The sequence below is a fragment of the Lissotriton vulgaris genome, chromosome 12 (assembly GCF_964263255.1).
Source record: "Lissotriton vulgaris chromosome 12, aLisVul1.2, whole genome shotgun sequence".
NCBI classification, from domain to species: domain Eukaryota; kingdom Metazoa; phylum Chordata; class Amphibia; order Caudata; family Salamandridae; genus Lissotriton; species Lissotriton vulgaris.
This window is the reverse complement of record NC_141700.1, coordinates 150040379-150065783: the sequence shown is the minus strand read 5'-3', so window position 1 is coordinate 150065783 and position 25405 is coordinate 150040379.

Here is a 25405-nt window from a genome sequence, read left to right as displayed (position 1 = left end):
AGAGCACCTCGTGACGATACTTGCTGTCTGAATTGATGTGTTCTCCTCCGGAGAGAATAAAATCCTCGTTTCCTGCCTTCCAGTCTCCAGCGCCTGCTTCTTCATTGATTAACATTGGTGGGTCATAGAGGCGATACCGCCGGGCAACATAAAAAGGGTCTTTGGTTACTGGTTGTCTTTGGAACCCCTTTTTTACAGTAGTAACATGGAGAAGATGGGATGGAATAAAATCCAATCTCCAACTAGGCTGTCCGTAATGGCTTCTTCTTAAGGAGGGAGGGCATAGAAGCATTATAAGTACACCCGCCACCTGCTTGTATCTTCGGATACCCTCTTCCAGGCCCTAGGTATTTGGTGGAGCCCTACACTGTTCTTTAAATGGGCTGGTACTGAGTACCGGAACTTTTTTATTTTGAGAGGGAGAGTACCTGTACTTCTCAAGAGAGGCATAATAGCTTTCATTGTAGAGTACCGGCACTTCTCTGAAACAAACAGGTACTCTGGTATAGGTTACCCTAACTTCTCAAGAGAGACGTAATAGCTTTCATTGGAGGGTACCAGCACTTCTCTGAAACAAACAGGTACTCTGGTACAGAGTACCAGCACTCCTCAAAAAAGACGTAGCAGCTTTAATTGGAGAGTACCAGCACTTCTCTGCAACAAACAGGTACTCTGGTACAGAGTACCTGCACTCCTCAAAAAAGACGTAGCAGCTTTAATTGGAGAGTACCAGCACTTCTCTGTAACAAACAGGTATTCTGGTACAGAGTACCTGCACTTCTCAAAAGACGTAATAGCTTTAATTGGAGAGTACCAGCACTTCTCTGAAACAAACAGGTACCCTGGTACAGAGTACCTGCACTTCTCAAAAGAGACGTAATAGCTTTAATTGGAGAGTACCAGCACTTCTCTGTAACAAACAGGTACTCTGGTACAGAGTACCTGCACTTCTCAAAAGACGTAATAGCTTTAATTGGAGAGTACCAGCACTTCTCTGAAACAAACAGGTACCCTGGTACAGAGTACCTGCACTTCTCAAAAGAGACGTAATAGCTTTAATTGGAGAGTACCAGCACTTCTCTGAAACAAACAGGTACTCTGGTATAGGTTACCCTAACTTCTCAAGAGAGAAGTAATAGCTTTCATTGGAGGGTACCAGCGCTTCTCTGAAACAAACAGGTACTCTGGTACAGAGTACCAGCACTCCTCAAAAAAAGACGTAGCAGGTTTAATTGGAGAGTACCAGCACTTCTCTGAAACAAACATGTACAGGGACTTCTATTTTACCATTTCAATCACTGGCTCTACATATAGATGAATTATTCTCAATCCATTTTTTTAACCAAAAGTTCAGTTTCTTACAGCTGAAGAGGCATTTGCTGGCCCAAGTCAGCAGGACAAAGATCGTAGTCGAACAAGACGTGGGCCCTCCTGCTGTTTTACCAGTTTCCTGATTAAAAAAAAGAATCACGGCTCAGGACAATACGCCTGGTTTAAAAGGGATTTTTATAGCCTGTGACCCTTCTTTCTCATTTTCATGACCCGAGACCAGGAACAAAGCACCACAACCATTCTCGCAACCCCTGGATAATTAGACAAAGTGTTATCCGCATTCGGACAGCGCCCACACAATGGAACCCGAATGACCTTTGGGCGCCGGGAGCAGCAAAGTTTGTTTTTCCCCCTTTTTGCAGGACCCAGCAGGAGAGAAATGAGCCGCCTCGTTCTGGGACAAGCCACCCGACACAACCACAATGGCGCCCAGGGTTTGCCGCATGGCGCTCGAGGCGCTGTTTATTTGCCCTTGCCCGGTACAATGCAGGCAGATGAACTTTGATGGGATTACGTCATTAATCCTTGAGTCATTATAAATGGGAACGTGAGCTATTAATTTTTTTCAAATAAGCCCTTCTCGCTTTTTGAAGTCATCGGAGAGTGAGCGGCTGGGGTGCGAACTGTGTAAAAAAAACAAAAACAAAAAAAAAAAACTACTGTCAAAGGGACCCAGCTAAGGATTTTTTCACTTAAGATTTTTCCGTTTTTATTAACTCTAGCACTGAGTAATTTATTAAAGTTCAATTGTTGTGCATGTTTGTAGTTGATGTTTTCAGAGAGGAGCTGATGTGTTTGACTTGAGTTTGATCATCTCTATTGATAATAATGTTGCATCAAACACATCACCAATGACTATATCACAAAATAAATACATAATTGCTATTCTTGACTCTATACTTACCATGGGAGTAAATATAAGTGGAACATATATTTTACTTTGCAATTTAGCAGTTAGATCAGTGTACCAGGAACTATAATATTGTCATGCGATATAACTCATGCAGTGTAATGGGGTATTCCGTTTCGGATGGGCTGCGCACAAGGTGGGATTTTACAATGGGTAGATTCACAGAAGAGGAGTGAGAGGGGGGACTGGAGTACAGCCACAGAGATCTCCAGTGGGCAGTAGAAGAGTGCTAGGGTGAGGCTAACTGGGAGGGTTGGGCAGTGATGTCAGTGGCTTAGCTGCAGGTGAGAAAGGCTTGAGCTCGAAAGCAGTGGGAGTTGGAACTTTTTCAGTTGTTGTCTGGCATCCAGGTGGGTACTCTGTTACAAGCAGGGGCGGCTCCTCCTCAATGGCGGAGTAGCGAAGCCTCACTGGCTCAAAGCCAACAGCTAAAAAATAAAAAAATATTTCACTATTGCTTTATTTTTCAGCAGCCGGCTCACCCAGCTTGTTTCGGGAGGGGCGGGGCTGGGCAACGGGAGGAGGGAGTAGGAGTGGAGTCCACTCTCTTAGTGTTCATGTGTTTTTGGCCGACCGTCTCTGGCAGCCCAAACACACATGCGCACTTAGGTTTCTCTGACCCAGCTGTATTAAACAGCAGTGTTAACGAAACAGCATGGAATCTTTGTGCCTGAGCGAGCATCTTTTCAGCCCGCTCAGGCCAATCCTAGTGCTGCTCTTATAGCATGAGTGCAGACTGAGGTTTGTACAGGGAGTCTGTGATCCTTTCCCAGTGTCTGCTGGGACCAGGAAGAAGAACGCAAGGAGGCGCAGCAGCTTAAGGTAAGTCATTCTTTGTTTTAAATTATTGAACTCACCCCTGTGCTCCTGTGCTCCTGCACCCCAGCCCCCCCCGCCTCACCACTTTTTGTATGTGGCACCCGCCGCTGGTGACAAGGTGTTGCTTGACAAGAGGAGTTTTTACCTTAATGCCGAATTAGTTAAGAGATGGAGCCTGGTTGATTGGGTTGGGAAGGAGTTCCAGATCTTAGAATCAGAGTAGGAGATTGTCTGGATCTTCTTCTTGTCTTTCCTGCACTTCTGGTTTCTAGTCTGGGTCAGTATTTTCAATCTAAATAAAGAAGGGCAGGTACTCACTATTTAGAGTGCCTGCTTGCTCCTGAGAAGTGCGGGTACTCTCCTAGTAAATGTATTGCAATTTGCAGCAATGCTGATACTCTCCCTCTCAATTAAAGAAGTGCAGGTACTCAGTGCCGGACAGTAGCTGACCATTTAAAGCACTATTCAGGATGAAAGCATACTTCTATTGCTTCAGGGCTTGATAGCCATGGTTTCACACAGCTGGGCGTTTGTTTGTTCAGGCAAAGGCTATGTGTTACCTACAGCGTGAGAATATGATTTTTTTGCAGGATTTAACATGATTCAGAAATTACTTGCAGTACTGAAACAGTGGATTCTTGTTTTTCATACCATAAGGATTTTGGTGGGTGACAATGCACATTGAAAATGGCTTTCAAATTGCTGAAATGTGTTTGCTCAAAAATCACTTTATAGGAACAATAACCAACACAAGATGACCAGGCTATAAAATGTTTAGGCGAAGCGGGTCAGGCAGAAGTCTGCTTGCCTATATTGTATTGAATTAGCATTTACATTATGCTGCATAAATTCAACAAAATGAACACTGGAAAATATTGTGATCATTAGAAACTCAAGCTGAAAATTAATATCTACAAACACATATATTTTATGGCAAAATTGATTCCTTATTTATTGACCATCACCTGCCTAATATTTGTACCGTTATGCAAGAGCGGTCCACCAGATGATCATCCCAATGCTTCAATGTAGGACCAGAAACCCTGTGCCCATTTCCTGAGCTTGCAGAGCTATGAAATGGTGATTGCTTCAGAAGGAGAAACAGACAGATCAACGAGGCCAGAGCCACGAGTTCCCGAAGCCCACAAGCCGAACGAAAACGATTCACCCAAACAGTTACTTTGCCATTACCACGCATTTGCGTGGTTAAGGTTAAGTCGGTCTAGTGTTCGGGATGGGCGGGGAGAAAGGAGCGTTGGAAAGTGAACAGGACAGGTAAGAGGGGTTTGGAGTAGGTTTTAGGGGGTGGGGATTTCAGGGTAGTTTTTAAGGGGTGGGGGTTTGGGGTATTTTTTAGGGGGTTAGGTGTTCATGGTAGATTTTAGGGGGTGGGGGTTTGGGGTAGCTTATAGTGGGTGGAGGGGTTCGGGGTAGTTTTTAGGGGTGGGGTTGGGGTAGTTTTTAAGGAGTGGGGGGTTCAGAGTAGTCTTTATGGAGTTGGGGTAGTTTTTAGGGCGTGGGGGTTTGGGGTAGTTTTTAAGGGGTGGAGGGGTTTGGGGTAGTTTTTAGTGGGTGGTGGGGCTCAGGGTAGTTTTTAGGAGGTGGGGGGTTGGGGTAGTTTGTAGGAAGTAGGGGAGTTCTGGCAAGTTTTTAGGAGGTTGGGTGTTTATTTGGGGCTCAGGGGAAGAAGGAGGGGGTGGCAACCCTAGCCACGGATATGCATTTACCATGCATTCCTTTACAAATTGTGGTAAAGGAATGTGTGGTAAAGCAAATCGTGGTTAAGACTCAATCATTGTAGAGACCACGTGGTAAAGGTAGGCGGGGTAGAGGAAGTCATTGTTGGAATTGAAGGATATATATATATATATATATATATATATATATATATATATATATATATATATATATATATATATATATATATATATATATATGTTACCTACTGCCAGTCGCCTGTAGGTAGTTAAAGGGTTTCTGGGTTTGCTAATAACTTTGGAGCTGTTTGACAAATCTTCACAAAATTAATAAATACATCGTTTGTCACTCACTTCAGGTGCTGTCTCGAAAGTGCCAGGATGATTTGTCAAGTGGGGGGCCAAGAAAAAGGGGGAGTCCCAAAACACGTTTCCCCATGCATGTTCCCCATGCATGTTCCCACAGGGATTTTAGACACAACTACAGTCCAAACCGCTGACCAGAATTACACCAAATATGTCAGAAAGCTGGATGTATGTCCAGAAAGAGTGCTTTTTGTAATTTGGGTCAATCTGTTCAGTAGTTATTAAAGTAAAAAGATTTATCTATATCTAGAGACGCAGATCCATTGAGGAGCCGCTCCAGTCGCCAACAGCAATGCTGTGATTCGCTGGTCGCAACGTGAGAGAAAAGTTGCAGCCACCATTTTGTGCATAAGGACACAGTTCCCTATGGGAGAGGGGGAAATAAAGTAGTAATAGGGTATACGGGATCAGGATTGAGGTTTCCTGACCCCATGGGACTGCTGGAGGGGTCGGTGAGGGATCCCACATGGGGAAGAAATTGTGGAGTTTTTTTGCACCCACAAGGATCTGTAGATCCATCACAGTGCTGCCCCCCTGTGGAAACTGCATCGGATCTGCAGATTAAGACCCCAATTAAAAAAACACATACACCAACTCATAGACCCATTGTAGTATCCTGTTGTTCCCTATGCCTTCCCTCTCTACCTCTATTAGAATGTTGATGTGATGCATCTAACAGAATGTTGGTGATCTGCCTGAGATTACAGTTGGCTGGGCTGAGCACCATGTTGGATGCTCCTGTTGGGGTCTGCCTTGACATCTTGGAATAAAGCATCACCTTATAACTACTTCACGTGTGGACTTCCCATCATTACATTCATGGCGACGATCTAAAGAAAGAACCTACACCTGTCAAGTCTGGAAGAACTTCAAGCTGTGTGAAATTAAGAAAAGAAACAAGAAACCTGGGAAGGTCCTCAAGCAACAAGAAAAGTTACCCCAACTGCCAGCATGACCCCACCAGTGACCTACAACCGGTCGCCCACAGCAGTCTGGCAGTCTTCCTGGGTAACAGTGAGTCTTCAAATTTTATGTTGGAACTGTGCTTTCACGCTAAGCAAACCTGTTTGTACTGACTTTGTGACTCACGCTTTATCCTCACATGAGGTTAAGCATTCCTTTTGTCTACCTTGCCTGTTGTCATATTTACAAGGAAAACCTACTATGTGCTGTTTTGGAGCTGTACCATCAAAAAAAAAAAAGAACCCTCATCTTGTCATTTCCTGGCTCATCCTGTGCTGTGCCTTCATTTGAGGGAAAGGACTCTTTTGGGCAACTCTGCATTTTTGGTCTATTCACAAGGAGAGACAATCTTATGCTGTGTTGGAGTAATTGTTAATCAGTTTCGTCTGCTCCTTTACCCACACATGAGAATAAGGATTGTGTTTCTGCTCTACTATGATAGATGTCCTCCACTGTCTTTCATTTCTGAAAAGAAGTTTTTCTTTGCCCAGGGGAAACTTTTTGCTTTTAAACTGGCTCTATGCTTTCAGCAGTGTTTTGACATTTTGTCCGCTTTATCACCATGGCTTGTGAAAGATTAATTGAAATGTTGGTGTTTCAATTTATTGTATTCTACCTTTACCTTTATTTGAGCCAAATTCACCGAAAATCGATTTATTGAAGCCATCGTTCGTTTAACTGACTTTCATTGTTTAAAAATGCAGCGCGTGTGTGCACGCTCTTACCTGCAATCTTCTACGGAGCTCCAGTGACGTCCCTCTTCTCTGCTAGATTCTTCTATGTAGTTTGATGTGGGGAAGCGCCGTGAGCCACTCCGCTATGCGTCACTGTACGTGCCTCCACTTCGCCCTTGTGTTTCCTTATTACCAGCGTCGATCAGTGTTTGCCTCACCGTTTTTCCTGTTTTCATTTTTAAACTGATTTCATTGAGTTTCGTTTTTACAATCCTACAAACAGCAAGTCATGTGAAATTTTTCCCTCATTTGAAACGGAAGTCCGTCAATTCTAAGGTACTGTGCACTTTTGCTCTTGCTTCTCTTCACTCGTGGAAAATGGATCTGCCTTCCCATTTGGAATGTGTGTGTCCCGATGCTTCTTTCACGGTGGTACACACACCTACATCTTGTTTTCATTTCCAAAACGTGTGTCACGATGGTTTGACATTGCAGCAGATAATTACAAAAATGTAATCTTTCCCCTTTTAAAAAAACGGACCTCCCTCATGAAAATAAGGTACTGTGCTTTTGTGTCAACTTTTTAACTAAGGAAGGATATTCTTCTCGGGGGCATTAATCGAGCTCCGGCGTCTAGATTTAATTGGATGCATTTATATGAATTATTTTGTAACCTGCTGTTTAATTGAATACGATCTACTCCTATTGCTGTTATGTCACATATGTTTGTTTTATTTTTATTTGGCAATTTCGTTTTGCATTGGTTCATGTTTAATGCAACTTAGTTATGCTTGTACTTAACACAATAGTGTTTTGTTTTTATTCCACTCGCAGTGGGTTTTAGTCCCATCTGCGTTGGGTTTTGTGTCTCATTTGTTGCACTGGGTTCTAGTCCCATCTGCTCCTAGTCTTATTTTAACACAGTGGGTTTGAGTCCCACCTGTGTGGTTTAAATGTTTGTAATGGGTTCGAGTCCCAATTACTTACAGTGGGTTTTAGTCCCATCTGTATTATTTATGTGTTGGCATTGGGTTATAGTCCCATTTGCTAACTGTGGGTTTCAGTCCCACATGTTTAATTTTTGCATTGTGTTTTAGTCCCTTTTGCTTACATTGCAATGTTTTCTTATGGGTTCTAGTCCCATGTTTCTTGCAATGGGTTTTAGTCCCACTTGCGCTGGTTATGTGTATTTGCGATGGGTTACAGTCCCATTTCTTTGTTGTAGTGGGTTTCAGTCCCATCTATTTGATGACATGTTTTTGCTATGGGGTTCATGTCCCATATTGCTGTTGTGGGTCTTAGTCGCACCTGACGCTACGTCAGTTGTTTACAGGGTTTTTGTGCCCTTTTGGGTGTGTGTATTTTCAGTCTCCTTCAGTGGAGCTATGCTTTGGTGTATTTTTAGTCTCCTTCAGAGGAGCTATGCTAGGGTTTATAGTCCTTTTGCATTATTGTATTTTTCTTTCACATTTAGATTTTAAAAGTTTTGCATCATATTTAGCTTATGCCTTCTATATATGTGCTTTTATACTTTTTATGCTAAATATGTTCGGATTTACATGTATTTAAAAGCTATGTACTTTTATTGCAACTTCTCTTGCACTATTATCTCTTTCATTACATTATTGTATTTTGCTTAGTGGTAATAGTGTTTTCGTGCGGTTTCACCTCTACTTTTCCTTTTGTTCTTTTCTTTTCTGTTTACTTCCTCTGGTCTTTTCCTTTTAGTTCTGTGAGAAGAGAGGATGGTCTATATGGTGTAAGAAGAGTGGATGGTTTATACGTTTTTTTCCATTCTTCTATCTTGTTCTTTTTTTAAGTTGTTCCTCTTTTCTGTTCTTCTTTTTCCGCTTTCGCTCATTCTTATCGCCTTCATTTTCTTCAGTTCTCCGTTCCTGTTTTAAGCTTTTTGTTTTCTGTTAAGGAGAGAGGATAATGTAGTATCCTGTTGTTCCCTATGCCTTCCCTCTCTACCTCTATTAGAATGTTGATGTGATGCATCTAACAGAATGTTGGTGATCTGCCTGAGATTACAGTTGGCTGGGCTGAGCACCATGTTGGATGCTCCTGTTGGGGTCTGCCTTGACATCTTGGAATAAAGCATCACCTTATAACTACTTCACGTGTGGACTTCCCATCATTACACCCATTCACACACACTCTCACCCCCACACAACCATTCACACACTCACACATCCATACACCCACTAACACACCCAAACAATCACTCACACATCCATTCAGAGACCCAGAGAACCACTCACACACCCAATCAAGACCCACACAGGCGCTCACACACCCACATACACACCCATACAGACACTTACACACCCACACAGCCACTTAGTCCCACTGATACACCCATACAGAAAAACCACTGACACACCCACTCACACACCCGTACAGCCAGTCACACACCACTCAGAAACCCAGTGAAAAAACTTAACATACACCCACTCACTGACCCATTCACACTATCTAATGCCCCCATTCAACCACTAACACACCAACTGACACCTAATCACACACCCAAACAGTTCCTCATACATCCACTCGGAGAACCCCAGAAAACCACTTACACACCCCCTTATGGACCCACACAGGCACTCACACACCCACGTACACACCCATACAGCCACTTACACACCCACTCACAGACCGACACATCCACTTACACTCCCATACAGCAAAACCACTCACACACCCACTCACACACCACTCAGAGATCCACACAGTCACTTACATACACACACACCACACACTTCCACTCCAACTTACCCACACAATCATTCATACACCCACACTGCCAGTCATCCACCCACTCACACACCCGCTCATAGACTCACAGAAGCACTTACACAACCACTCACACAACCACTCACACACCTACTCACACACCCATACAGCCACTTGCACACCCTATTGCAGATCCAGAAAATCACTCACACACCAACACAGGTACTAGACAGATACTCACTCATCCACACATTCAGTCTCACAGCCAGTTACATACCTACGCAGCCACTAACATATCCACTCACACAGCCATATAGCTCTTCATGCACCCACACAGTTACTTACATATCTACTCACATACCTACACACAGGCAGTGATGCAGTCTTATAATTTGGAACAGAATATGTTTGTATTAAATGTGTTGCTCTTTTGTACTGAATGTGTGCTTTTGGTTGGGATGGGGTCCACCTGCAACATAGCTGGCAGACCCCTTAGTTTGCTGAGGATCTGCACAGAACCAAATGAGAATTTGGAAAAAAAGATTTGAAAACAAAAGAACCAGTGTTTGGGAAACGGGTTGGCTCTGAAAAGAGCCTATGTGTGTATGGTTTGTGTAGATGATAATTACACATAAAACAGGATGCAGTCTTTTAAGTTGTTGAGGAACACCCTGTTGCCTGTTTTTTTTAAAAGGACTCAGTCTTCTCTGTATATTCCATTCAAGTTGATGCGTAAGTTGTTATTGTATATAGAGCCCATGTAGTGGTCTCTGAAAAATGCAGAAGCAGCTTTATAGTCATGTTTCCTGGTTTTCTCTACGTGCAGACAAAATTGAGTTGACCACTGCCACTTCTGTCTTTGTCAAAGCAAAGCAGTATGTGGGACAAGTGACATTAATTTACCAAAGGTATTCTTCATTGGAATTTCCTGTACTCCACAGTAATTGTGCCAAGGTCATTGCCATCCCAGTGTACAATCATGAGGTCTGGATGCTGGCAATCTGCAATGTGTTCAACCACAGTCTGCAATAAATGCAACTTTAACTCTCTCTGGCCAACCCCAGTAATGTCTACATTATGTAAACCTAGGTCCCTGTCAATGCCACTCTTTCTAGCACTCTCTCTGGCCCAAACCACAGCAAGACTCTGACCTTTTTGAAGACAAGCAGGAGGAGCACACAAGAAAAGGCTGCAGCAGAACGAGGAAGTTTTGAAGATGAAAGACATTTACAATGGAGTACAGCAAGTAAATAATAAAAGAACACTTTTCACTGTACAGAGGAGGTGTGCAGGGCACTAAAATTAGGTAATGACTTTAAGAAGAAAAAAACGAACCCTGTGATTGGCTTTGAAATAATAAAAAAAGATGTTCTTTGGGATATGCTTAGGATTGCAAACAGTCAACCACACCTGCTATATTTAATTTGAAACCAGTTTGCTATTGAAAGACTTGTGAACATTTGACCTACTGGTAAGCAGAGACTATGGGAAACATAGTTACCATGACAAAGTAGCTAATAGAGTGTGGGGAGAAGGGAACAAAAGAGTCTGCAGTGTGAAACTGAAAAGCAGTCTAGTGTACAAACATTGCTCAGTAGGGAGTGCATGTCTTGTAATTGACAACATTTAACCAAATAAAATATAAATGAAAAGCATTAACAGCAGATTGTTTAATGCTGTTAAGAACTTTTGTGTGGATCCACAGATCTGCCATAGATGGCCGTGCTGAACCCCCCGGATGATCCGTGGATTCCTGAAAAACCTACCAAATTGAGCTTCTTTGCAGGAAAAATGGAAAGGATTCGGAAATAGTGACCATTTAGAAGAGGTATAACAAAAATAAAAGATGAAAGGATGTCTGTGATTTGCTAAGGAGTATGAGTCAGAGCACAGTGGGAAGGCTAGACATTATTGGTATTTTTGTACTGAAAGTGGAGGAGGACTGCCATATTTCTGACTTGAGATTTGCAGTGAAAAACAGATATTAACAGAAAATTAAATAAAAGTTGGACAACCGTAGAGAGATTTTACAGGTATGTTAATTAGGTTTTACCATAAAAAAGTATATTTAATCCCCAAAAAACTATGAGTGTATATAAGCTGAACGAGAATGTGTAGCTTCTAGACACTACACTAAAAGGCAAAATAGAAGGGAAATTAGATGAGAACCTTATCTAAAAGTATAGTGAGCAGCAAAGGAAGAAGAGGACTGCGATACTGAAAATATAGTTATTTTATTGAGTCAGTTTGAAGGAATGTGTGAAATTAGATGTGGGTGGTTGCTCATAGTATGTAATTTAATAGTATATAATTTGCACCCACTCACACAGTCAGGTAGGCACTTACACACCCAGTTACACTCCCACAAAAGTACGTATGTACCCACCACTGATATAGCCAGACAGTGATTAAAAACACAGACACATCCCTAAAATCATTCTCGCACTATACATTTACTTACCTAGTCATTCATACACCCATACTGGCACTGTCACAACCACTCACACACCTAACAGCCATTCATGTACCTAGCACTCAGTCAGTTGCACACACATTTATACACCTATATACGCAGTTATGTACCCAGTCACCCACCCATACAGTCCCTCATATACCTATTTACAAGACCATACAACCACTCACAGACTCAGTCATACAGTGACAGATGCACTTAACACATCTACTCCTACACAGCACTTATGTATCCACACTAACAGAGCCACTTGCGCATACAGTTACATACCCAAACACAGCTAGTTACAATCTATACAGCCACTTACATACCGATTTAGATACCCATACAGTCAACTCACACACAGTCACACAGCTACTTACACATCCAGTGACACACTCAAACAGGCACTGAAACACTCACTGAAATATACACAACCACTCACACAATTAGTTACTCACCCATACAGCCACTTATATACCCATTTTACACCCATCCTCAGACACCGACACAGCTTCTGTCACACTGCCATAACCACTTATGTAGCTACTCACTTGCCTATGGTATGTAATCTAATAGTATGTAGTGTAAAGTTAAATGTATTTTATATTTGCTTTTCAGATATCTACTTGTGTTTAAAGAGGAATGGAAGGTAGAACGGTAAGGTGAAATTAAATTACAATTATGCCTGTTGACAGCATCCATAAACTGGGCAACAGATGACATTTGCCACAATGAGTCACCATGTCTTGGAGTTTTGGTGAAACAGCAGGGATGGTAGCCATCTAGTCAGGTGGTAAGGGTCTCACAGACATCTAGCTGCTGATGATGAGGCACCAGCTTCCCACTCTCTCATCATCCTGTGATACATCCTTTTACATATGGTTTTCAGGTGTTTCAACATAGAGAACGTGCAATGTGAATACTTCTTCTCTGTACCCCTCGATAGTTTTTTGCTGCAAACATCAAATCTTCTGAAGGGATGGAGAAATATTTCCAAATGTCGGGGGACTTCTTTGGAGTTGGCATGTCTTCTTGTTCTTTGTCCTGCTCTTCTTCCTCTTCTCTCCTGTCTTCAGCAGAAGACATCCTGATTTTAAAACTCTGTACTTTTGAATGAAAGCTAAAAAACAGGATGGAGAAGTGGTTTTTAGTCTGTCTCCATAGAGATATTAAACACACATAACTGATTTGGGGTGTGGTTTGCAACGTGCATAGGTGAAGATTCACTGTATCCAATGAGAAGTTAAAGTTTTGGTGTGGTCCTGGAATCACAGCGGATTTGCGGTGGCATCACCTTAGATCAGCAGATCCATAAAATGAATTAAAAAAGAGAAAGACTGGGTTTAATGCATTTACAGAAAGACTACATACGTTACCTTACCTTTGTTTGTAAATTGTTACTTTTTAAATATATAATAAGAATAAATGTGTGAATAAAATTTATTTATAAACTCGTAAAAAATATGAATTTAACTTAGAAGTAAAATTGTGGTACAAATATATGAAAAGAAACGGTGAAATTCACTAACAAAAACAAAGGTTACAGGGACATTATAGTTAGGGAACAGCATTAAAAAAAGTACAAATTCACTTAAAAAAAACAAAGGTTAAAAGGACGTTATCATTAGGGAATAAAATGACAAAATCCTTAGAAATTCACTGAAAAAAAACCAAAGGTTACAGCAACATTATAGTTAGGCTAAGATTGTACACACACAAAACCATGGAAATTCAGCAGTTATAGTTATCTGAGCTAAAGCTAAAGCTTTCAGTCTATGGATGTTCACAAACTTCAAGGGTATCAGCTCCCTTGTTTTGCACACATATCAATCGTTTTTTACTTGAAAAAGTCTGTATGTCAGTCGTACAGGTGAAGGAGGCTTTGGAAGTCATGCCCAGCATCTCATAGATTTGATATTAGCTTTTTTAATGGGCTTGTCAAACAGCAGTTTTTTTGCTACCAGAGCCACACGCCACACCTCCACTTTTCACAATTTCTTTTCTTTTAATCTGTGTTTTAGTAGTTTTCAGTATAAACAGCAATACAAGCAGTGCAAAAGATCCAGGTAAATACACTTCACAGCATAACAAAGTATTATACCAGTTTACAATGATACGTTTTGTAATACATCCTGAAATGGGATATCTTGAGGGTACATAATGAGGAATACAGTGTAACATAGAGAAAGACATAGAACTAGACTAGCACATAGAAATCAGAACCACACTTGACAGCCATGGCTCCTTTAGGAAAAACACAGTTTCCACCTCTCATCCCTGGATACAGAGTCAGAGTCTGACCCCTCACCACCATTAAATCTATCTAGCAGTAACCCTGAAGCCATCCCATCATCATCAGCCCTTTCATCCATACGAGACAGGCGCAAGTGATGTTCCTCCACTACCCCACACTCAAGACATATTTAAGCCAGAACAACACCTGCGGCTCCTGGGTCCCAGTCACCCAATGGCCACCGCCAGCCTAGCCAGAAGGAGTGTGAGCTGGTCAATTTTGTAAGGAATTTTCGACCCTTGGGCTTTGGCACCCAAGAGGCAGGCCCCAGGAGTAAAGGGGTTTGTGAGGTTAGTAGCCATTTGAATCTTGGTAACCACTACACTCAAGAACCCCTGAACAGCAGCAAATGCCCAGGAAAGATGCAAAAAGGTGGCACCCATATCTGCACAACTCGCACATTTCACTGCCCTAGTGGGATCTATCATGTTACGGTGTCAGTCTTCACCATTTCACAAGCATGCACCCAGTCCGCGTCCGCTATGGGATCTTCCTTCCCAGGTTCCCATGCCTCCTGAGTCTTATAGGGAGGCGGTGTCCTATTCCCCGAAGAGCCTTATAGAAGAGAGTAAACAGATGAATGCCATTACCCCAATGTAGCAGGCCGTCCAACACCTGGCACTGCTGTATGGCACTGGAAAACCACTCCACACCTCCTAAGCCGTGTTTTTCAGTTTAGCATAGTGTAGGAAATGCCACGACCGTAAATAAAATGCTTCCTGTGTATCTGCGAAAGAAAGACAAACCTCACCTGGCTACAAGTCCCCGGCCAGTTGACAACTACCCTCCCTCTGGAAGCTGCTCGGGAGGCCTCCATACTATCAGCTCCAGAGGAAACAACAGCATCTTCTGCACATTGACCTTTAAGCCAGAAACCATGCCAAAGTCCACCTTTCAGAAATTAACATAGTGACTAGAGTTGTGGTGGGGCAACAGCTTTACTGATATCAGTATGTGAGTATTTTTTAAACCATGTTTCAGGTTTAGCTAGAAACGTAATCATATTATCTTCTAGTAGTTTGTACTGGTCAGAAGCATGTTGTATCAAATACTTTGCATTGATATAAGCGATTTTTAAAGTGGTTGCATATTATCTGGGTGAATACAAGAGCATCAACAATCTAGAGATCTTCAGGTCGCATATGGTCTCCAGATGGTCCACAGAAGTGATTAATGGCTTAATACTGGCCACCAAAAACTGCAGTCTGGAATAAGTGATGTGACTGCCATCCTGGCCAAGTATGAGAGTGTTGTTATCATTCAAGAGCAAAAAGGCCAATTTGTAGATGGTTGTTGATTATGGAAGAGAGTTCACGTTTCTATAAACATCAGGACAGTTGCTGACAAACAAATGACTTGGTTGGAACTCTACTAATTTTTCCCTTCTCTTTCCAACTAAGGGGTTGATTACGATGTCGTCCAGAAAGGCTCCGAATGGGATTCGGATTCGGTGAATCCGATTCGGAATCTATGTTTTCGACCTAATCGGACACCTTTCTGGATGACCGATTACGATGCAAGGAAACTGTTCGGGCTGTCCGAATCAGTTCCAAATGGCATTCGGACATACCGATCCGTACATCTCTATGGGCACTGTTTCTGAACAAGCAATTATGATGACCGATTTGGACAGCCGATCCGATTCGGTTTGACCAACACAAAACAGCTGTTGGAATCTGAATTTGTGGGCTTGTCGCAGGCCCCCTTCACTCTGAGGTCTCCGGTTGGGGCCTGTGGGGATACTCATGGGACTCCCCTGTTAAACCACGCATAGTGTGGCAGGCACCATGGGGTGCCCATCACAGGATGCATGGTTTTCCCCCAAAACCCCTTTTTTCAATGGAAGCCTGTGTTCCCGTTCGGGACACAGGCTCCCATTGAAGTCAGTGGGAATCCAACCGATCGATGTTGGTCAGTCGGACTCGCCGAAACCCGATTTGTACGCTAACGATTCCGAAACTGATTCGGTCTGAAGAGTTTCCTAACGAGATCGTTATCGGCCCCTAGGCGATGAAGCTCAGTGTACAATCATGACGGTAGACCAAATTGCATTGAGATCTGTAATCACTTAAGGAATACCCTTAGTGGTGTTTCTACCTGATTGTAAGAGAAAGTCTAACAGTGCTAAGTGCTTTTAGAAGCAAAGACAGAGGTGCCTGCATGTACCTCAGGCCCATTTGTGCTGACGGAGGCAGTGCATCCAACAAACTATGTTATAGAGACACCGAGCAAGTTGCATTTCAATTTGTGCCTGGATAATGTAGTCCTTGGTTCAGTGGAATCTTGGAACCAACTGAATAGTTAGCAAATGCATTGGCTAAATTCAGTATTCTGAAGAAATGTGGTCCTAAAATTCCACAAATATATCTGCAACAAATATAACGAAATAGAAAGGTGACTACTGGCACGGCAATGATACACAGTATTAAGACTTTATGGTAACAACGATTTACATAATGATCCCAACTGTGGATACTGGAGGGCGGATTCCGATTCGGGAAAATGCCCTCTGAATAGCCACACAGAGCTTTTTTCCTATATGATTCGTATGGAGAACCGTACCCGTAGTACAACCTAGTATGATGTGTACCCAAAGCAGTTCTCCGTACGAATCGTACCGAAGACCGTACAACTCACTGATCTGTACGAATCGCATTCGGAACGCGCAGTACGCGATGCCCGTACGGATCGAAGCTGTATTTTCCGACCCAGCAAGTACAAATTGTATCGACAACACTCTAACTGTGGGCCAAAAATCTGCTCCGCTCGCGGAATTTGCGGATTTTCGGCAATTTCGCAATCTGCGAATCTTGTGAAATTGCCGAAAAATCCACAAATCCACTCACCCACAGGAAGCACTTACAGTTAAGGCAGGTTCTCGAGTTGAAGCTAACTTTTTAACCATTTTAGAATGGCGCCGACAAGCTGCCAGAGTTGAAGTTGCTTACTTGCAAGTTGCAACTTCAACTCTGGCAGCTTGCCGGCGCCATTCTAAAATGGTTACAAAGTTAGCTTCAACTCGGGTACCTGCCTTAACTCTGTAAGTGCTTCCTGTGGGCCAAAAATTAAACCTCAACAGGAAGCACTTACAGATATAGCAGGTGCCCGAGTTGAAGCTCAAATTCAGTAAAGTTTTAATCAGCCCAAAACATTAGTGAGCACGGTTGAGGCTGGGTAAATGTGCTTTAACCCCATATCTGCCGTCGAAAATTAGCTGTAATACTCGAGGGAGGTCTTTGAATCCCTGAATTTCTCGTGCGCAACCCCCGTGTAGTTCCTGTGACCAGGAGGCTGGTTTCTCCTCACCTGCTGCCCTGCTCGATCTCTGACTCTTTATACACAAGAGGCATGTTGATACGCATAGAAGCCCTGCTCGTTTGGCCCCGCGCCGTACACTAGCAGTATCAAACGTCTTCCCGCCCTTTCCCAACTATGATGGACAGCTCACTCAAGGGACCTCGGCACCTTTTGGCGCGGTAGCAAAGTTAGAGGCACACATGGTCAGTGAAGACAAATCTTCTGGCCCTGTACGCAGCTGCAGTGTAGGAAAAGCACTATACATTTACCCAACGAGGTAGCACTTACTGATTAGCCAGTAGAAAGTACTCCAGTTGAGTAGAGTGCAAATAGCAAAAAAATCAGTGAATTCGCGGGAAAATCCGCGAATTCGCATGTTTCTTTGCGATTTGGCGCAAATTCACAGACCGCAGAACCGCAAATTTCGCCCATACTTATCTTTTTCTACGGGAGCGTAAAACATCCGTAAAAGCAGATTTCGCCTCAAAATGCGTACGAAATGGACCCCCCCCCCCCAGGTACAGTGCGTACACCCCATGATAGCAGGGGTACAGTGCATCAGGGTACGGTGCGTACACCCCTGGATTTCAGGGGTACGGTGCGTATGTCCCCGTGCGTACACCCCATGAATGTTGGCGTATGGCGCGGAGGGGTACGGTTCTGACACCCCAAGGCCGTAGGTGTACGGTGCATACACCCCGTGCGTACACCCCTTGCATTTAGGGGTACGGTGCGTATGTGAATGTGTGGCTCTCCGTACGAACTGCCTATACGCAACGTGTTCCGTACGAATCGCCTATTTATTACCCAGTCCGGGTCGTACTTGGCGGGTCGTACGGCATGTTTACGAATCTTACGGTTCACTGTGAGAGTAATTCGTACGGATTTAGCCTTGTATTTCGAACGGTTTGCACGGATTCAGACGTATTTCTATCCTACGGATCGTACTACGCGATTCGGACGGATTTGTACGAATCGTACGGAAACGGCTTCGAATACGAATCGTCGTACGCATTCGTTTCCCGAATACGAATCGGCCCCTAGATGGCAATGGTGCTATAAATTCACGGACAATGTCGAATGGGGTGTGAGTACAGTGGTGCTACACATGATTGCAGTAAGGTTATTAGGGCCACAATTACCCTTCAGACACTGGCAGTAAGGTTTACTCTGGGACCCAGGGACAAAATCAGTGCATTTTAATAAAGCAATGAGCTAAAGTTTGGAGAAAACACTATTTTTTTTTACCAATTACTGTACTTGATTCTAATGGGGAATTGAAGTAATCGGGCTGGACATGGTTGATAAGAACATCTATTAATGTACTTCAATGGTTGCACAACCAGCAGACCCTCCTCTGTGCACATCACCCAGCCAATTGACAATTAACAAGTTAGTTTCTTTCCTTCAAATCATAACATTCTGTTGATGTCATCATTACATTCCTGAGTAAACAAATCAAGCCATAACAGAAAATGTTGTGGATGTTACTCTTGCACTGTGCCCTTTATATATGGTTAGGGTCTACTCACAATATACAGTTTACATACTTGGGCAACGTCGGAAAAGTTCTGGCGATGTAGACATTATAAAGATAATGCATGAGTTACAAAATATTGCAAGGTGTTAAATGTTATGACAATGTATGTTTTGGGAGTATGTGAGTTCATGGTGTCATGTAAATATGGGTCACCTCTTGAATATTGTGGCAAACATATTATTGCACACAATTATCATATAAAAAATACAATGATGTCAAGAATATTGTGGGGCATAATACTGCATGTAGTCATTTTATTTTTGAAGTGTTTAATATTGTTTTGTTTAATGTAAATTATGATATCATTTTTATTTTGCAATGCATTTTTTGTGTAATGCATTATTATTTTATTGTTAATTATGTGTAATTATATTTTGGTAGAGTGTATATTATTTGTGATGTATATTGAAACTATTTTTAAAATGTTTATGTTTATCTTCTAGAGGAGTAAGGTGGGAAGTTTTTTAAAATATACTTTAATTAATTTTCTTCATACAAATAATTGGTTAATTGGATTATTAATTATGTCAAATATTTAATTTTTTAATTCAATGATTACATTAAATTAATGTGTTATGATCTAGTTTTTTATAAAATTAGTATTATCAATCATATACATTTTCAATTATTGTTTGCTGTTTAATGTTTTCAAGTAATGTTCTGATACATTTTTGGGATGTTGACGAGTTTGTAGGAGTGTAGGTTGGGAAGTGTTTTTGTTAAATAGTTTATATTTGTTTATAAATAGTTTACTTATTTTATAAATTGTAATTTGTTAACTTGATTATTGATTCTGTAAATTATTTAATTGTCTAACAAAAATTATTGGGGCATATGTATGAAAGTTTGGTTTTGAGATTCTCAAATACCAAATTTTAAAGAATCGCTATTTGAGAATCGCAAAACGAGATGTATGTAGGATTTGCTAAATAATTTGCGAATCCTACATATTGCTTAATTGCGAATCGCAAAGTTCAATTCCCAATTAAGAAATTCTCAATTTGCGATTCGCAATTAAAGAATCGCAAATTGAGAATGCAATTTCAAGTGTGCAAGGGTGTCATAAGGACACCCTGTTGCACCCCTGAAATAAGCATGGGTGCATATGCATGCCACATTGCACTTTGAAAAATGCAAAAAAGTGCATTTTTCAAAGAAATTGCAAATTATCACCAACTTGAAGTCGGTGATAATTTGCGATTTCTTAAGGAGAAATCGCACAAATTGGGTGCTTTATACATCGCATTTAAGGAATCGCACTTTGCGATTCCTCAAATGCATTTGCAAAATAGGGAATCACAAATTTAGCAATTCCCTATTTTGCAAGGGCCTTTTGGGATGATACATTCCAAAAGGCTTTTTCCTGTTCGCAAATGGGCCGATTCTGAGATTCGGCCCGTTTGTGAATGGGAAATGGGCTTCATACATATGACCCTCTGTCATTAATATGTATTATGTGAAAGTAGTTTTCACATAACACATTTATGGTATTATATTTTTAATTCATGTTTAATATTTATTTTTATAGTATTCTTTTTATATTTGCTTATTGGTTGTTTGGATTTTATGGTAGTAGAGTGGGAAGTGTTTTAAATAAATATATTTGTTTCTATATTCATTGATAAATAGTTACATAATATTAATATATATTCTATTTCTAATCCTAGTTTTTAATTATTTATGTTACTTATCATATATATGTTTTTATTTTTAGATGTTTTAATACATTTGGTGAAATGTATAGGTGTGATTATTTTTACCTATATTTAAGATTGGGTATAGTAAGTCTTACCACTCGGAAGTCCAACACTTTCTCGATTGTTGTTTGGTTTGAAGCAATCAGATTTACTATTCCTCCTCCAAACTCCAATACTTTTTGTACTGTTGCATATGTTGGAGTGGAAATAGTAAATCTGACTCCTCTAAAGCCCAACAGTTTCTCTCCTATTGCTTAGATTGTAGTGGGAATAGCAAATGTGCTCCATCCAAGGCCAATACTTACAATGCTGTTGATTAGAGTGGAAAAGGAATAGTGAATTTGACCGCTGTAGTCAATTTTCTTTTCTAAATTTCTTTAGCTTGCAATAGTGTTTTTATTTTTTATTTGATACTTGTTTATATTTGAACAGATTATAAATATCTTTTATATAGATCTTGTTTATATTTGAGTTACTTTAATGTTAGAACTTTAATCATTTTGCTTTCTATTAAAGTTGTGTTTATTTCTCTCCATCTTTGTAGAATACTACTTATATTATTTTTTTGTTGAATAACAATTTTTTAAACTTTCGTTTTGCTGTAGTTTTACTGTTTCTTAATCCTATTTTTCGGATTTCTTTTTTTAAATTATTATAGTGGTAAAGTAAATTTATTATTTTTTCTTCTTTTTAAATGTTTACATAGGGGTCGATTCCGATTCGGGACACAAATCCGTATGACGATTCGAATTCGTAGCCATTTCCGTAGGAATCCTACAAATCAGTACGAATCGCATAGTACGATCCGTAGTAAAAAAATATGTCCGAATCGTTGCGAACTGTACGGAAAGCAAAGCAAAATCCGTACGATACGGACCCTGAAAGTGAACCGTATGAATCGTAAACATGCCGTACGACCCGACAAGTACGATCCGAAAAGGGGAATGAGTACATGATTCGTACGGTAAATGTCGCGTATGAGCAATTCGTACGGAGAGCCACACAATCACATAGGGTACGGTTCGTACACTCCATGATCGTAGGGGTACGGTTCGTACACCTACGATCATGGGGTATGGTTCGTAACCCCCATGATTGTAGGGGTGCGGTTCGTACACCCCATGATCGTAGGGGTACGGTTTGTACACCCCATGATCATAGTGGTAAGGTTCGTACACCTACGATCATGGGGTGTACGAACCGTACCCCTACGATCATGGGGTGCACGCATTTCGAGTCGAATTCTGCTTTTCCGGACGTTTTGAGCTCTCGTAAAAAAAGAGTTGTACGGAGTGTTGACTGGACGAATCGTACTTGCTGGGTCGGAAAATGGTGCCTCAATCCGTACTACATCGCGCACTGCACGTTCCGAATGTGATTTGTACGGATTATTGAGTCATACGGGCTTTGGTACGATTCGGACGGAGAACTGCTTTGGGTATGCATCGTACTACATCGTACGTACAGGGATGTTCAAGGATACGATTCGTACTGGAAAAATGCTCCGTACAGCTATTCGTACGGGATTTTACCGAATCGGAGTCGGCCCCATAATAATGTAATCATTTTCATAGTTTTATAATGTTATTGTTAGTATATTTAAATTTTAAATGTTTTACTATGTATTGATTAAAACTATTTTTAACCATTATTAGTAATTCTGATTTGTTATACCTGTTTACTGAACCATTGTTTTATTTATATATTATGTTTATTATCTTACTTAATTTCAAAGTTACATATTTATTTTATTTTTTAAGTTAAAATGCATATATTTTTTGTATCATAAGTATATATTATACAAGTCATTTTATTTTCAATGAAAAAGCAAAAAAAGAGGGTTGAGGCAAAAGTCTGCACCTGTCACGTGGCTAACTCGTATTTGTGATGGTGCTCAGAGACCAGGAAGTGCACCCCCCTACACTTCCTATTGGGAAGGAAACCCCAAAGCAAGGACAAAGAAAGCAGAATCAGCACCCATCAATTTAAATTATTGATAAAAGTTCATCATAAAAATATCATCAAGTGTCTCTGATGACTTGAAGAAATTTGCAAGATCCAAGCGTTGTCTTTGTATTCAAAAAGGTTTATCTTTATTGGTCAATGGTAATTTAAAATCCAATGTAAACAAATTTCATTAACCCATGTAGCCAACGCGTTTCGTCTCATAGGAGACTTCTTCAGGACTCTAAATTGTGTTCTTTTCAGAATCAAATTTTGTTCAAAATTAATTTTATAAGAATAAGTGAAGTTCCAATGACACAGTATTGGTCTTAGAATGAAGATGATTAAATATACATCATCTTAGAATGAAGATGGCTGAATATACATCATCGAAAAGTGGCTAGGTGGCCAGCAGCAATAGACTCAGCGTATGTACGTGAAACGATTTTAAATGACCATTGCACAATAAACAAAAACACTTTTTTGAATACAAAGACGCTTGGATCTTGCAAATTTCTTCAAGTCATCATGGACACTTGGTGCAATTTGAACTATTATCAATAATTCAAATTGATGGGTGCTGATTCTGCTTTTTTGTCCATTTTATTTTCAAGTTAATGTATTGCTCAATAATTTAAATTCTATATTCTTTCATGTAATTTTGGTCCACTATATTTTTGAGGTTGATATTTTTGTAGTACTAAGAATGTCAAGTCGATATTTGTGTCCTCAATATTTTTAGGGTATCACAATATATTTGTCGTTAATATTATGCCAAAGAAAAATAAAAGTTTCTAAGCTGATAGTAAAGAATATATCATAAAACTGACAATTTGGGAAAATGTGGAGAATATCATGGGTGTGTGCTTGCATGTGTGTATGCACTTATATATATATTTGTGTGTGTGTGTATGTGTAAGTTGGAGGGTGTGAATGAGCTCCAGGCGCTAAGCAGCAGTGGTTGGCATTGAATGCAGAGGTATTAGGAAGCTGCTATGGCAGAAGTGGCTTTGGCGAGCAGGTGCCCCTGATATGTGCTAGACTACTGGTAAAGTTGTGATTGGTCTCTGCAGTTCTTTTTATTTTTGCCTCCCTAATGATGGAAACCATGTGTGCTCACTGGGCTTGGACCTACTATTTAAGAGGCTGTGACCACAGGATATAGCTGTGCGCTCAGGAACAGCACAGAAAGTTTATCACCACTTTTAGAGTGACAGCTGTCTTCTAATCATGCATGGAAAGACTGGCAGTGGTGACAGGAATAGATTATAGTCCCTTACCACCTTCAAAGCAGGAATGGATCCAGGCTGTTCCTAGTACTGGACAATCACAATAAAAAGTCTCCCTAGTTCCCTCGTACAATACCTTTGCTCCATCCACATATGGAGCATACATGTTTGCTCTGCCTGTATCATGATAGAGCGCAGATTGCTCTGTCGCTGTAGGGGTGAATTATAATCATGGGGAGTCCGCACACACACACAATCTTTTATCATGTTAACATTTGTGCCCCTAGATTGTGTATTGTAATAACGTGTAAAGTGAAGTGATAGGCATATTTTCGTACACCGTGGAGAAAGCTGCATTTCAATTTTGCATGATTAGATGAAAATCTTAATGTGAAGAATTATATATGTGACTATTGAACTTTATCATTTGTAGGCTTATGAAACACATTGATTTAAATGTGCTCAGTAACAATGATCATGTATATGTGTGCTTAATGCAAGAATGTGTTGTTTTTTATGTTGGCCGATTTCTGTAGGCCAATGTGTATTTCTGCCTGCTGCTCTCGAGCTACATTTGCTAGTAGAATTCATGTGTATGCAGAACCTGTTCTTTCACACGTTTCTTTTGCAAGTGGGGAAATGCATCTTGGTTAGCTAGAATAATGTCTTTGTTTTAGAAGTCGATTAGGGAGGAAAAGATACATTGTACGGCAATAATGATAATGTGAGACAGTGTTCTTTTTTCACTGGAGAGAGCCTGGGAATCAAGGTCATCGAGCCAAGGCCAGGAAAATTGCTGCAGGATGGAAAGGCACCTACAAGGAGGTGTCTTGAGTGGAAGGGGTGATATTGCATAGCCTGATGGGACGTCTGAATCAATTCTTCAATTGGAGTCCGGGGGCATCTAACCTGCCTTACGGCAGAAAACATCTTAGAATGAGCTCTGTAGGTTTATGCTACCTGACCCATCCAAAGTGAATGGCATTCCTAGGAAGTCTTCACGTGCTGACACCTTTTCAGTACTTGCCTGGAAAATGCTAAGTAGGGAAGTCACTTTAACAATAGAGTAGGGACAGACTAATGCTCTTTACCAACGAACCTCCGATGAAGGGGCCTCTTGATGTCGGGGCAGTTATTTTCGGTGTCCTGATTCTAGAATTGGTTATTCTGTGTATGCTGCATCGTCTTAACTTCAATCGTAGGTTTGGCTTTGTATTAGTTCCAATGTATTTCTACATCCTCATTTTGAGGTGTTTGTATGTCCAGCTGTTCTTTGCTTTGTAATAAAATAACTAAACTTGAATCAGGAGTCTGCGACTTCTGAGTCATGGTTCATTGGAACTGTAATGCTAATTTTCTCCCTTCTTCACTTTAAAGAAGACAGCAAACAGACATCGGCCAGGGGGTTCCAGAGTAAGTCTAGAACATAGAACCCAGCTCCTTCAGTTGGTAG